This window comes from Gallus gallus, chromosome 2 (assembly GCF_016699485.2).
Source record: "Gallus gallus isolate bGalGal1 chromosome 2, bGalGal1.mat.broiler.GRCg7b, whole genome shotgun sequence".
Classification (NCBI taxonomy): domain Eukaryota; kingdom Metazoa; phylum Chordata; class Aves; order Galliformes; family Phasianidae; genus Gallus; species Gallus gallus.
In genome coordinates, this window is record NC_052533.1 from 65,126,458 (window position 1) to 65,140,166 (window position 13,709).

General features: G+C 38.5%; 1 protein-coding gene across 31 annotated transcripts in view; it reads right to left on the reverse strand.

Moving 5' to 3' along the window:
- Positions 1-13,709, reverse strand: part of FARS2 (phenylalanyl-tRNA synthetase 2, mitochondrial) — a 239,355-nt gene that overhangs the window by 185,556 nt on the left and 40,090 nt on the right. For 6 of the 31 annotated variants that reach the window (XM_046938305.1, XM_040696290.2, XM_046938299.1 and 3 more), the window contains exon 3: positions 4,621-4,704. The exons of 21 other annotated variants lie outside the window; for them this stretch is intronic. The gene's annotated coding sequence lies outside the window, so the exon portion shown is untranslated. Of the gene's footprint in view, positions 1-4,620; positions 4,705-12,232; positions 12,322-13,709 lie in introns of all 31 variants that reach the window. 4 more of the 31 variants (XM_046938303.1, XM_046938300.1, XM_046938298.1 and 1 more) reach the window with 1 other exon arrangement.

A 13,709-nucleotide genomic window follows, 5' to 3' on the forward strand; every position in this document is an offset into this window, starting at 1 on the left:
CACTCCTTTGAGAATCACAAGTTTAACTTTCACATAAACAGTTCTTAGAATTACCATGTTATGGAAAAGAAAATAGAACAGAACAAGTGTTCTTTTTTTTTTGGTCTTTGTTTGTTTATTTTTTATTTTAAGATGCCTGTCTTTTAAGGGAGACTCTTTTTAACGTATTCATTCGCTATTCAGCCTCTGATAGTTCTGAAATGTTCATTTTTCAGATTGTGTGATACATTCTTGTCACAAGCATATACGGGGAGGAGAATGGATTAAGTTACTTCAGAGTTATTATCCTAACATTATGCTTATGCCTGAACTTCCTTACTTCCTTGTCTGCAGTATTGTCCTAATCTAATGAAAATCTACTGTGAGCAGTAGTTAAAAAAAAAAAAAAAGACTAACTCAACTTTTCTCAATGAGTTACAGAAGTTACCCAGTGTCCAAATACTGAAAACAACCAACAAACAGTAAAGGAGAAACTGGCATAGAATCACACAACAGTGCCACAGACATTGAAGTTCTTCACCGGCACACTCTTCTGCTTCCCTCTCTGACCTCAGAAACGTACACGTCATTTCCAGGATCACTGCATAAAAATAAGTATTGAACTTCCTTTAACTCAACTGACGACAAATTACATTTATGGAGAAAAACAAGTCATGGAGAAGGAAGGGAAAAAAAACCAAGAAAATCTGACAGCAATAAAATATTTAACAGGCTGAAGAGCCACAATAGAAAATAAAGAGCCCTTTTACCTTTCTAGTAACAATAAATAACTGATGTTAAATTTAAGTTAATTATTTCTGCTCATTATAATGAATAGACAGTTAGGCCTAGTGGACTTTGAACAACAGGTGTGAAAAATATATCCTCTTCTTTCTTTATTTCCACCGTGCTTATTAGTCGGAAGTAACGAGGAACTAATTTCTGTGCACGCCGACAAATCCTGAATGCCACAACATAGACTGCTAACCAGCTAAACGGCAGCAGTACTACAGCTGACAACAAATACACAAATAGGAAATAAACACTGAAAAACCACCATCAACACCTGTGATCTAAAGATGGCACAGTACACCACCAGCGTCACCAAAGCAGTTGTGCGTTCAGGGTGTGATAGCGGCTTTTACCCAGGTGGGAGCTGAGGCAGCTCCTGGGGCTTCCTGAAGCACTGTGGATGGACGCGCAATGGACAGGCCCACCATCTCCTTTGAAAACATGTCCACGTGTGGGTACAGTTTTTTAAATCAGCTTTGAAACAAACCAAGGAGCAGAAACTGGGACCCATGCTAGTCAGGGATGAAGGCCTCAGAACAACCCTGTCCATTCTGTGGATAGTCCAGGCACACATGTAATTGCCCTTGGCCAACGTCAGTGCCCTACTACAGCCCCTACGCCATCTCTGAAGCAATATCAACAGAGGGCTCCTTCATCTCTCACAGAAAACCAACTATCTCTATGCAGAAGCAGAATGGACTTCACAGAGCACAACTATACTACAGTCATGAGCTCAGCAGCACAGAAATGGCAGAACAAAGTACCAGTAAAAATCATGATTTTGGAGCACATTCAAAAGGCAGCTGGACGAGATGAGGAATCATACTGCTGTAATGTAAACCACAGAATAGTTTGGGCTGAAAGAGACCTTAAAGAACATCCAGTTCCAACCTCCCTGCTGGGGGCAGGGCTGCTACCCACCAGATCAGGCTACTCAGAGCCCTATCCAACTTGGCCTTGAACAGCTTCTCTGGGCAGCCTGTGCCACTGCCTCACCTCCCTCTGAGTTAAGAATCTACTACTAACATCTCACCTAAATCTCCATTCTTTTAGTTAAGGCATGTCTTTCCATGTTGAAATCCAGCCTTCTGTGTCACAGTGCAGCAGGGATTAAGACAGCATTATCACAGATGCACTGGAATCTGCCACAAGTGCCCTCAACTCCACTGAGTTTTAGGGAAGAATCATATACTCAGCAAAAGTCCGCCGCTTTGAAAAAGGAGGAAAAAAGAGGGAAAGATTAGCAACTCATGATGAAAAGAAAAAGCCCTGTGCACCAGCACTGTTTTAATCAGTATCTTCTAGATCAGTGAACGATAGAAAAGCTCTTTTTCATGCAAAGTACAGCCCCATGAAGGAACCAAACAAGGCTGGTTTCAGAGCCATTTGCTAGGTATTTTGACCTGTAAACCAGGAGCATCCTCACTCCCACTGACCACTTCACTGTATGCCCTGCTGCGTTTTAGTTTTTTTACTGTTTATGGCTGCAGAAATACAGATGGGCTACAGCATACAGCAACTGAAGTATACAACGGGTTTGAAACCAAAATTCTACAAAGACAAGAGTCTGTCTCCTATCCAGGAATAGCTAATTAATGCAAGAGTCTGAAGTGCCATGGAAAACGATAGAAAGTTGGGCTGCCACCATTTTGTGATGTGACAGCTTTTATCTACCGTATGTGTGGGGAGGGGAGTTCAACCAACATAGCATATGTTAAGACAAAAATTGTAAGCATATGTTAGGCTGCTAAAATTGGACATTTACCAGTCTACTTAGCAATTTAGCTAAGCACTGAATTTTAGTTTTGCAAACTATGTAGGCATACAGCAGCAAATATAATTGTATTGCCATGACCATATCTGTATTGCACAGGATTTAGCAGAAATTATTTCATGTGCAATAGCAATAATGAACTCAGACTTTTTTAAAACTCATTTTGAAATGCAGCTATATTGTTGCACACCAGAGTGGACTTTCCCTCTTATTGAATATGCTGAATTCATATTACAAACAAAGCCCTCTGAAATAGCCTGGCAGATGATTTAGAATGAATTCATTTTAGAATATGACCTCCCAAGTGCAGAGCGTTTTCAGATGTCACCAATGATAGCTGAACATTCAGCGAAACAACACATCGCATACACTACAAATTACCAGGCCAGAAGTAAGATAACATAGCCTGTAAGTATTTGGCTCTCACTTTTTTCATGTACCTCGTGTTCATACAGTTAATAATCCATTTGCAAGCTCCAAGGAACATGGAGAGTAATTCATTTTTTGTTATTGTTCCTAACAGAAACAAAGATGTGTCATAGGCTGGCTTCCTGTCTGCTCTCTAACAGTGATCCATTAATCATAATGATGCCTTTGGCAACATCTTGAGGTTCGCAATATTGGGAGAAAATTGAAAACATTTTCTGGCATAAGACAAGACCACGTTTTTTTTTCTCAGTATTACATAATACTTTCTTAAATGTGAAATAAAAGGTATTAACAACCACATACCTTTTAAAACAACTGAGCCAGAATATGTCTATTGTCTTATGAAATTACATTATTTTCTGCTCAGTCCTACATGCAGAGGCAAGCAGAGAAAACATGAAGCATACCTTCAACCACCTTCACCATTCCTTAGGACTGCAGGATAGCATAAGATATTCATAGCAAGCAGCGTATCTTTGGAGAGGGGAATACACTTCTACAAAGGACCACTTGGGAAAGCAACAGTTTAAAAACATCTCCAGTCATCATCTTACTTACATTCATCACTCCATTTCATGCCGGACCTTGGAATCAATGAGAAAGGATTTCACATCACACTGCAACAAGCTTCAGTCCCCTGTGCTGCCTATCAAAGGTTGTTATAGATCCAACAGTTTCTCCTGACACTTGATTGTTTATCTATAAATTTTCCACTTATGAAAATGATAACACTTTCTAGGGAAGACTCAAGACAAGTAGCAAGTGTTCCAATACTCAAGACACTTTTGAACTGTGTAGCTGCACTGTCTAACTGGAATAAGACTGTTTCAAAGATTGACACAATGACATTTCAAGACGTCTGGTAGTAATGGCTTACGCAAGAAGAGTAGAGTAACCATACACTGGAAATTGCCATCAGCAAGCTGATTAATCACAAACAGCTGCATTCATAGAATACATATATTTTTAAAAGTGTTCAGCACAATTAGAATTGGAAGACCCATGGCAAACAAATTCAAGTTTCTGGTTCTAGAAGACGGAAAGACACCAAACTCTTAACATGTGAAATTTAGAAGCTTAAGGTGAGCAGTCCAAACAAAAATAATTTGGTTGAATAGAACGAAATACAAGGCCAGAGGAAAAATAGCTATCAGTGTAAAAGAACAGTTTGATATATATACATGGAAGCAGATTAAATTCAGGAAAAATCACGCCTCCTTAGATAAAGTATGCTTTTTTTTTTTTTCTCACTTATACCTTCATTATTTTCTTTTCTCAATTTTCTTTTTCACAAACTAAAAGTTTGCTCTTTACTGAAGAAATGCCAATTAATCTCTTTAGTGCAAAATTTCCATCGCATGCAACAACTGAGGAGCACAGAACCCTACTGAAAGTTAAGCAGTCTTAATCTGAGTTCCTGCTGACACACCTGTGCTCTTCCCTCCCTCCACAATAAGACAAAATGGTTAAAAGCACATTCCATACTTTAAATAAAAATCCTCATTACACAAGCATATTTTCAATCCATTACAAATTAGATTGCAAAAAAAAGCAATAAATTGCTGTCAAATATTGCCAAATTTGTCTCCTGCTTTTAAATAAATCTATATTTTTTGAGGAAAGCAATCTGAAAAGAACCACTACACCTTTGTCTGAGGGAATGTTCTCTTTTCAGTACGTTGAAGAAGTTGCCAGCCAGCTCTCTTGCTCAGAAGACATACTGTAAGTAACTGTCAGGTCAAAGGTACAGATACAATCAAATAACCATAAAATTCTCACTGCAGTCAAGATTGCCAACATTTCTCCTCTGCCTTCTTTTTTCCATCAACATCTGAAACTTGACTATCTTTATTTTTCTATAGATGAATATCTCCTGAAGGATTTTACTCCTAAGGATTTTTTTCTGAGCCAAAATTAATTTGGTTAGAAATAAGATATTAGCAGTACTTACGTGCAGTGGCATCTTTTCTTTTTCCCACTGATTAAGTGCACCATTTGAACATAAAATCATAAACACCTCATCCTGTCTTAACAGGAAGAGGGAGTAATAGTTTTTTGAAGTCAGTTATTACACAACAAGAATGGGACATGCATAGACTTGGTAACAGTGCAAAGGACAGCAGAGGAAGAGCAAGTAATTCATTTTAAGCACGATGCCATCACAGTAATCGAAAACACTAGACTATAAAACAGCAGCTCCACAGTATGGGGCATGACAAACGTAATACACACTGCACTCCTAAGACAGTAGAACTTCCTGAACTTCTGCATTGCTTTGTACTTATTGAAAGTCACTAATGCATGTGTTGCCATACATCGGCGATATCTGTGGGATGAAGACACACACTGCTATAAACTTCAGAAAAGCATAAAGCTGTATAGCTTTATCTTTACAATGTAAGGCAGAATTCCTTAACCACAGCCATGAGAATTGCTGGACCAGCTGATGGGCCAACAGGAAACAGCAGTTATTCCCATAGGAGAAGCATGCCCCTGGCAGCAGCAGCCCAGCCTTCTGCAGATGCTTGTGGTAGACAGAAGATATTCTTCAGTTCAAAAGGTATCATTCACTGATCAAATAACTACTGACAATCTCCTTCAAGCAGAAGGCAGAAATACAGCAATGTTTTACCTACCAGATTCAATACACAGGCTACCTAATGGGTTACATTCACTTTCATCTGCAAAAAAATGCATTACACCCAAATACATACAGTTCAGGCACTTCATATGTTACAGTGAAAAGAGGAATCCTAAGAAACAAACCCAACCTATCCAATACTAAGTAAACCAAATGACTTAGATGGGTCCTGCCAGAGAAGTAGGCTTAGCATGAATCACTCAACTGTTCCACAGATTAGGGGAAGACTTTATCTCTGCTTTAGCTGCTACTTCTCGGTATTACTCTGATTCCCTCCATCTCCTGTTACTGAGAACTGGCGAAATCCATGACTCACCATACATCTCCAGTTCCTCAGTATGTTAATATCCTAGATATGCTATAGTTTAAAAGAATGAATAACTTAGATATTAATAGCACATAATAAATATAATGAATATTTTAGAACAGGGAGTTATTTCTTGGTTTCAATACATATATAATCAATTAGCCTGCTCTACCATCTATCACCCCTAAGTGTTGGGGGAGGGTGAGGAGGAGTTACAAATTTTCTGTCATATCAACTTTCTGACTCACCAAGCTCTAAATAGATCAATTTCATGTATTTGCTGTCATCTTGAGCTAAAACATCACAGTACCACCAGAAATACACATCTCAGCCTTAGCTGTGATGTGAACTTGATCTCAGCTCAAACTCCAACTCAGCAGCAGTATCTCTCCTTTGTCTATCTCTATTAGAGAAATAATGAAACTCTGCAAACAGACAGAGCATTTACCAGAACTATGTATATTTCAACAGCCAACCAAAAAAGAAAGACAGAGACAAATTCCTCTATGGATTTTACTTCAAAATCAATAAGTCTCACAGACTTCAGTATAGATAAAGAAGAGAGAATGTAAATGTTGGCAGCAGAGATTTCACGGTAGAACGATACTTCCTCGTTAGTGAACACATGACCACACGTGTACAAAGAAGTCACCTCTAGTTTGAACTGTACCATCTTCATTTGTCTGTCAAGGGTTCTGACAAAGCGTTTAAGGAGAAAATTAGAAGGCTCCTAAGGAAGCAACTGTATTTCTGTGCCTGGGGCATGCCACTTCCCTGACGTTGGTAAGAACAGGGCTAAAATGATAATAAATAATCCATTTGTCAAGAAAATTATGTAGAAAATAATAATAATAAATGGATAAACGTGAGAATTTAAAGATGAGAATTCATCGTTCAGAATTAGCATTAACAAGTACTGACTTCTGCAAAGGACCATCACCCACTAAGATCTAGAATTCATGTTTTCAAGTCTTGATTTCTCCCAGAAATGTCTTCAGCGTAAGCAGATTAGAAAAGCAAGTAAAAAAGGCATCACAGATTAAAAAGACAAGTAATCTAAACCCCTTAGCAAAAAAGGTGATACTATTAGCAAATAAATGATTAATGTAATCAAATGATAATATGATTTACCAAAACCTAGCCCAACTCAGCTTAAGTTGTTCTAAACTTTAAACATTTCCAGTAATACCCATAGGTTTGATCAGCATTGGTACGAGTTGGATGTACTGATAGATACATAGAACAGTGTTGTACAACAGCATTTAGGTTTTTATTAAGTAGCATTCTACTCTTACACAGCATATCTCTGCACAGGATCACAAAGTGCCTTTCAGCCTTTAGGCAATTAAGCCTTACAAGATTCCCACAGGAAAAGTATTGTATTATTTATACCTATTAGTGCAGCAGCTCCTGATTCAAGAGTACTGTACTTCCACATGTTGTTTTCACTTATTTTTTCTTTTCGAACAGTTTTAATTATGTTATTTTCTTCTGCATTCAGATTTTTTTTTGCTGGCAATATTATTCTATAAACAAGTTGACAACTATAGCGGTTACTGTGAAAATAAAATCACAATGATTATAAAGTAGCTTGCCAAAATTACCTATTAGAAATCATGCTAAACAGTTCAGAAATACTGAGTTATTATTGTTGAAACTAATTATTGGAATATGCAAATTTTAAGTCTTAAATCTAGATTCCTCGAGGAAGAAATACAGTCACTGTACTGTCACAAAAACTTCCCTGGCCTTAATGTTAGTGTAATTGTAATTATGCACTTATTATGATCCACAGATCAATCAGAGAAATAGAAGACAATTAAGAGAGAAGGGAAGTGGAATAAAATAGCATCGTTGAGGTAAACAGGAATACGAAAGGAAAACAGTAACAAATTTGGTGAGGTGACACAGAGTAGACCATTGCTGCTCATTATATACATATTCTATGGAGGGGTTGATCTGCAAACCAGTGTGCCATTCAAAAACCACCTTCTTTTAACTAGGATTTCACAGAATCACAGAATTGTAAGGGCTGGAAGGGACCTCTAGAGATCCTTGAGTCCAACTCCCTGCAAAGCAGACTTCCTACAGCAGGCTGCACAGGTAGGCATCCAGGCAGGTCTTGAATATCTCCAGAAAAGGAGACTCCTCAATCTCCCTGGGCAGCCTGTTCCAGTGCTCCATTACCCTCACTGTGAAGAAGTTCCTTCACATATTGGTGCAGAACTTCCTATGCTCCAGTTCATGGCTGCTTCCCCTTGTCCTGTCCCCAAGGACCACTGAAAAGAGGTTGGCCATGTCCCTTTGTCTCCCACCTCTGGTCACCATGTTTACCAGAACCAAAGACATTGTTTACCTTGAGGGGATTTTTAGGGGCTTCTTACTGGGAACGTTCTGCTTAATTGCACTGCCAGTCTTACCTCACGGGATGGAGAATGAATTACATCAGCCTGCCAATCCAGCCATGAAAAATAAACCACTAAATGGTGGGTAAGTTTTCCACCAGAGTAACTTCTGTACATCCCCCCAGCCCCTGACTGCCGGCTATGATGGTGGAACTACTTTTGGCAGCAGCGTACTGCTTCAATGCAGCCTAAGAACACACCTTCAGGTTTACCCAGCAAGTGGCAGCAACCACAAAGCCACAACATGTGGCAACTGCTGAGGAAGGGCTGCTGATGTGCAGGTTTTCTTCTCCTTCAGCCCTCATGGCACTTTATCTCACACCCACCTCATTAGCTTGTTGTTATCCATTCCTTGGGTGCACAACATTCCCTTCATCTTCCAGAGAGAGTGAGGTTATTCAAAGCAATTGAATTTCAGCTAATGACAAGATTCTACACTGTTTAAAAATAGCTTAACTCAGCTTTACTTTCCCTGAATCAATTGTGAGAATTGCCAGAGTCATCTGAGATTCTAATGAATGCAAGACATACCAAGACTCAAGGCAAGAAATGAAGTTAAGAATCCTGAAATCATCTTTCTCAGTGGAAACCCAACCAAAAGCATCAACGTGTCATCAAGTCTCAGGACCTGGCTTAGGAATCTGGGTCCCAGTCTGGCACAGCAGTTCACATTTGCTGAAGTGTTTTGCAGAACTGGGGCCCAAGTGCTCAGAGTTTACACAAAGCCCACAGTGATTTCAGCCAAAAAGCAACAGAAAGTAAACCTAACCAATGCCATGAAACAGCAGAGTCATGCATTTGCTCTGCCTCAAAAAATGTTAGGAGCTCCTGCCTAAAAATTTAAAGATAACGGCACCTAGAAGGGAGATCTGCAATGCATGGTGCAGCCAGTGCAGATAATCGGAAGAAGTGTGGGATCACCACTGAGAGATACCATTTACTAGACCTAAATAAATTCTAAATGATAACCCTTCCTATGGCCAGGGGGCAGAGTAGAAGTAAATCCATGCGGGGATTTAAAAGCATTACAGGATGCACTGAGATAAAATCCTAATTGAATGGAGCGGCACAACATGCAAGTCCCCGAATGTGCAAAAAGGTAGGAAATGGTGATTTTCTAAGGCCAGTCAACTACATGGGATGTGAGAAGACCAAAGTGAGCAAACAGGTAGAAGGCATGGCCAGAACTTCTCTCCCTTAAACATGTGAAAACCAATTGACTATTTCTGTAATGAACTGCTCTGAAATGTGAGGGCAATCAGGCCTCAACTCAGAGAAAGAAAATAGAAGTAGCATCTCCAGAGCATCGAACAGTGACAAACCATAGATTTATAACATGCACTCATATTTTTTTTAATTACAAAACTTTTGTATTATATTCCTGGAGTTCCAGAGTCTGCCATCCTGAGCTGTTACATAAAAATCCTGGTTTAGAATTGCTTTATTCTTTACACTTGCTAATATCAATGTTATAATTTCCCAGATATAGACTATCACATAACCAATATGGTAACTAAATTCCATTTTAACGTTTCTGTATCCTCTATTTATCATTACTTTACCGAGTCCTTTAAAAAAGGATTCGCTTCATTTTCACACTACCAGTGTATGATTACATATGTTCAGGGAGCCAAAAGAATTACAAGAAATTTGTACAGCTTGCTGTTCAATACAACATCTGGTCTAGTTTGGCACACCACCTCATTTTCTAGACAACATTAAAATAAGAATATTGACTTCACTTTTGAGCCCAAGCAGACAAAACCATATTCATCGTGTCTGATGAACCTGATCCAAATGTCCAAAAGCGAACTGACAATTTATTAAAAAAAAAAAAAACAAATCTAAGTAAAACTGCAAAGATTTATACGCATGATTATAAACATCCAACTTCTGTAGAAATAAAATAAACCTCCATGTAGTAATTTCATATTTATAAATGACAGCCAAGCATTTCCAGTTGTTTACTTATTCCCTTCCACTATCCTCCCTGGTTGGTTTTTTGTTTGTTACTACAAAATTTCATTTATCATGCAGAAAAGCTACTTTTTCTCTGTCTATGCTTCCTTGAGTCTGAAACTCAGACAACTCACTCATCTATTCTTAAAAGATCACTGACAACTATTTTAATGAAAGGGTTTTGTTTCAGTATTATGCTGCTAATGGTTTGAGGTTTCCAATATTTCATGGAATGTTTAATTAATCTGTAAAAGTGTTCCAGCAGAATATAAAAACATACAGTACTTGAAAATAACTTCTAATGTTTTTTAGTGGATGTTCAAGAAAACATTTTAGAATGCAGATCAAAGAAAGCATAAGCTTACTCTCCATGGCAGTTTAAATGATAACAGTAATCCTAACAGTGAAAACAACGTGTTGTTCACACACTTGGTTCAAAGTTAATAACAACACTGGTGGCACACTGGTGAAGCCCTCCAAGCACAATGCCTTCCTTGGCTATCAGCTGACTTTAATTATGGTCACCAAGATGTGCACTCAGCTGGGTGATGTTAATTTGCAGGATACTGATCTGTTCTTACCTCACAGTACCTGGAAGTCCAAATGTTTTTAGTGCTCTGTTCTGGGGTCTGTTCCCAGCTAAGTCAGACTGGATTTAGTACATGTTTTTTGATAGCAGTGATTATTTTCTGTCACCTCACCATAAGAAGTCGCATGTCCTACTGCTGCATTTGATATTTATTTAGACATGGTAGAATTGAACGATTGAACTTTGGTGGGAAATATTTCCATAAAATCCAACAGATAACTACAGCAAAGATGAAAAGCCTCAGAATGAAACTTTTTGAATTCTTAAAAGTCAAAACCACTATCCACCACCATCTCGGTCTTTCATGGCAGCTAGTTTTCTGCTATTTTAATAAACACAGTGGCATCTGGGCTGAGAACTCTCCAATTCCTTCCGTCATCTGTTGGGAGACAGAGTAGAATAACTGGATTGACTCAAGCAATTGCTGATGGCATTCACTGTTTCATTCATTCATTGACACCACAGAGGGAAATTTGCTAAATAAGAATCAATAGAATGAATAGGAATGTTTAAATTTTCTTCAATGAAGCTGAAGAGCAATGACAAATGAACTTTTTTTGAGGCACGTCATTTGAATAAGATATTGGGTGAGATCGCTGCATAGCAAGGTTTACAAACAAAATGTGAAGAATTTAAGCAGAATGAAACTGAAGTCTGTCTGTTCTGTTCTTGTTTACTTCTTACTACAGAGCTAGCCAAAAAACACAGCTCAAAGGAAAAGAAAAACAAAGCAATCAAGAGATCGTGTTAATATTTCAACAACCATTAAAGAAGAGCTACATCACGATAGGGACTTCAACCACAGAGTAATGCAATTGACAAAAATGCAAAAATGCAATCACACATAAAAGACGTTAGAATCAGCAACTCTGCTCGTAATTATAGGAAAAGATTACATATAGCATACAGTCAGACAGAAAAAATAAAAATAAAAATAAAAAAGAGCAACCTCTTGCTTCCAGGCCGATGCTGTTTAATTAAGAAAGAAGCAGGGGAAAGGTGGTTTCCAGCATTATTGCCAGTGCTGACCTGCTGTGGGCATTTGGTCTTCTTTAGCACTACATGAATTTAAAATAACTATGAAGCACTCAGTAGGACATTTTAGGTAGAGGACTTAAAAACTTAAAACCAGCCTCTTCTCACAGCAAATTCACAAACTGGGGAAAGCTCTTTATTGTTTCTTCTCTTTTATACTTTCAAATTACTACTCTTCTCTAGTGTTTATTTTGATGCTACGTAGTGTGGGTAACACAAATATTTCACCAGTGGAAAAAAATCTAAATTTCAGTCACCTTCAACTTTTTCTAAGTTTGCTGTAAATTGAGAAACAAACATTAAAAAATATCTCCAGGTATACCTGCAGATGTGTGTGATGTATGCTCACACGTAAGGCTGAAACATACTGCTTTGCAGAAGGGTAGCACTCGGCTCTTCCCCATGTATGCCCTGCAAAGACAGCCATAAAAATCACTTAGAGCCCTTGAATCCTGCATTAGACATATTTCATATGGCAGGAATCTGCAGTTTAAGACCTGAACTCAAATCTGTCCTCAGAGAACTTTAGAACATGACCCTCCAGTACATTAGGGATACATAAAAAGGTATTTTAAGTATCAGCATATCCCTGTATGATAATACTGCATTCAACTGTTCACGTAACTTGTGTGCTTATCTCCCTACTAATGGTATCCATACTTCATTCAGTTTAAATTCCACCGGCATCAAATTCAGTGCAGTCAGGACATCTGTCAACTTAACTTCTACCATTTCCTTCTCTCAAAAGTCCCAAGGCTGCTATTATCAACCTGTGGGCAATTAGCAGAATTAGCAGCAGATTTGGATTCATTCTCCTCAGTGTTTGCTCCAATTCCACAAACAAGCATGACAACACCAGTAAAATATTGATGATAGGACTACTGAGGACTTCACATCTAGCTACACCATGCAACTGCAGTTGGCCCTCACCACAAAATACATACACTGAATTCTACGCATTTTTCAGCATGTCACAGTGTTTTCATAACATATGATTGACCTCATAACATATTTCCTAGTATAAATACAAATGTTGAATAATTTTAAGAGTATACTGCATAATGACAAAGCATTATACTATGTTACAAAGTGGAATATAAGGCCTGCACACAAATGCCTCCCCCAGAACTCAGCTTTCTCTGAGTCCAACTGTGACCTGCACTTTTACAGGTATCTACTAACTTCAGGTGTCCAACCTCAGAAAGCACAGCTTTGGTAATCGAAGCTATTAGAACAGCCCCAGAATGCCTGGATTTGATCACCCAGCTATCAACAAATACAGAGTTACTAAGGTGCAAACAATCATCTCCACATTATCTTCTCATTGTGTACTGTAAGATCATGTCTAAGCAGTAAGTCCCACTTTGCGCATAGGAATAATTATTTCCATTTCTTATAGTTCAATCTCATTAAAACATTCACATTTTCTTCTATCCCACTGAAAATGCAGTGGGGAGAAGATAGCAAAGGCATGTGGAACCAGGAGACTCCTCATTTCCCTTCCATGCTTGCATTACAAAAGAAAAGACAGACAATCTGCTCTATACCAGATTACTATAGGCAAAATTTGTTGATTTAAGGGCCCGCCCCCCACACACCCCAAAACTGTCACTAGCTCTCTATCAAAAATGAAGAAGGGTACTGAGTGGGTTTTTGCAAGGACCAGAACTAGTTTCAGGCAGTATTTTCACAAGCAACCTACATACCTGAACAGAGAATATGCTTAAGTCTGCAGATCATCAAGAGCTGACATTGCAGCTATGCTGGATAACAGGCTGAAATTCAAAATTATTCTGTCA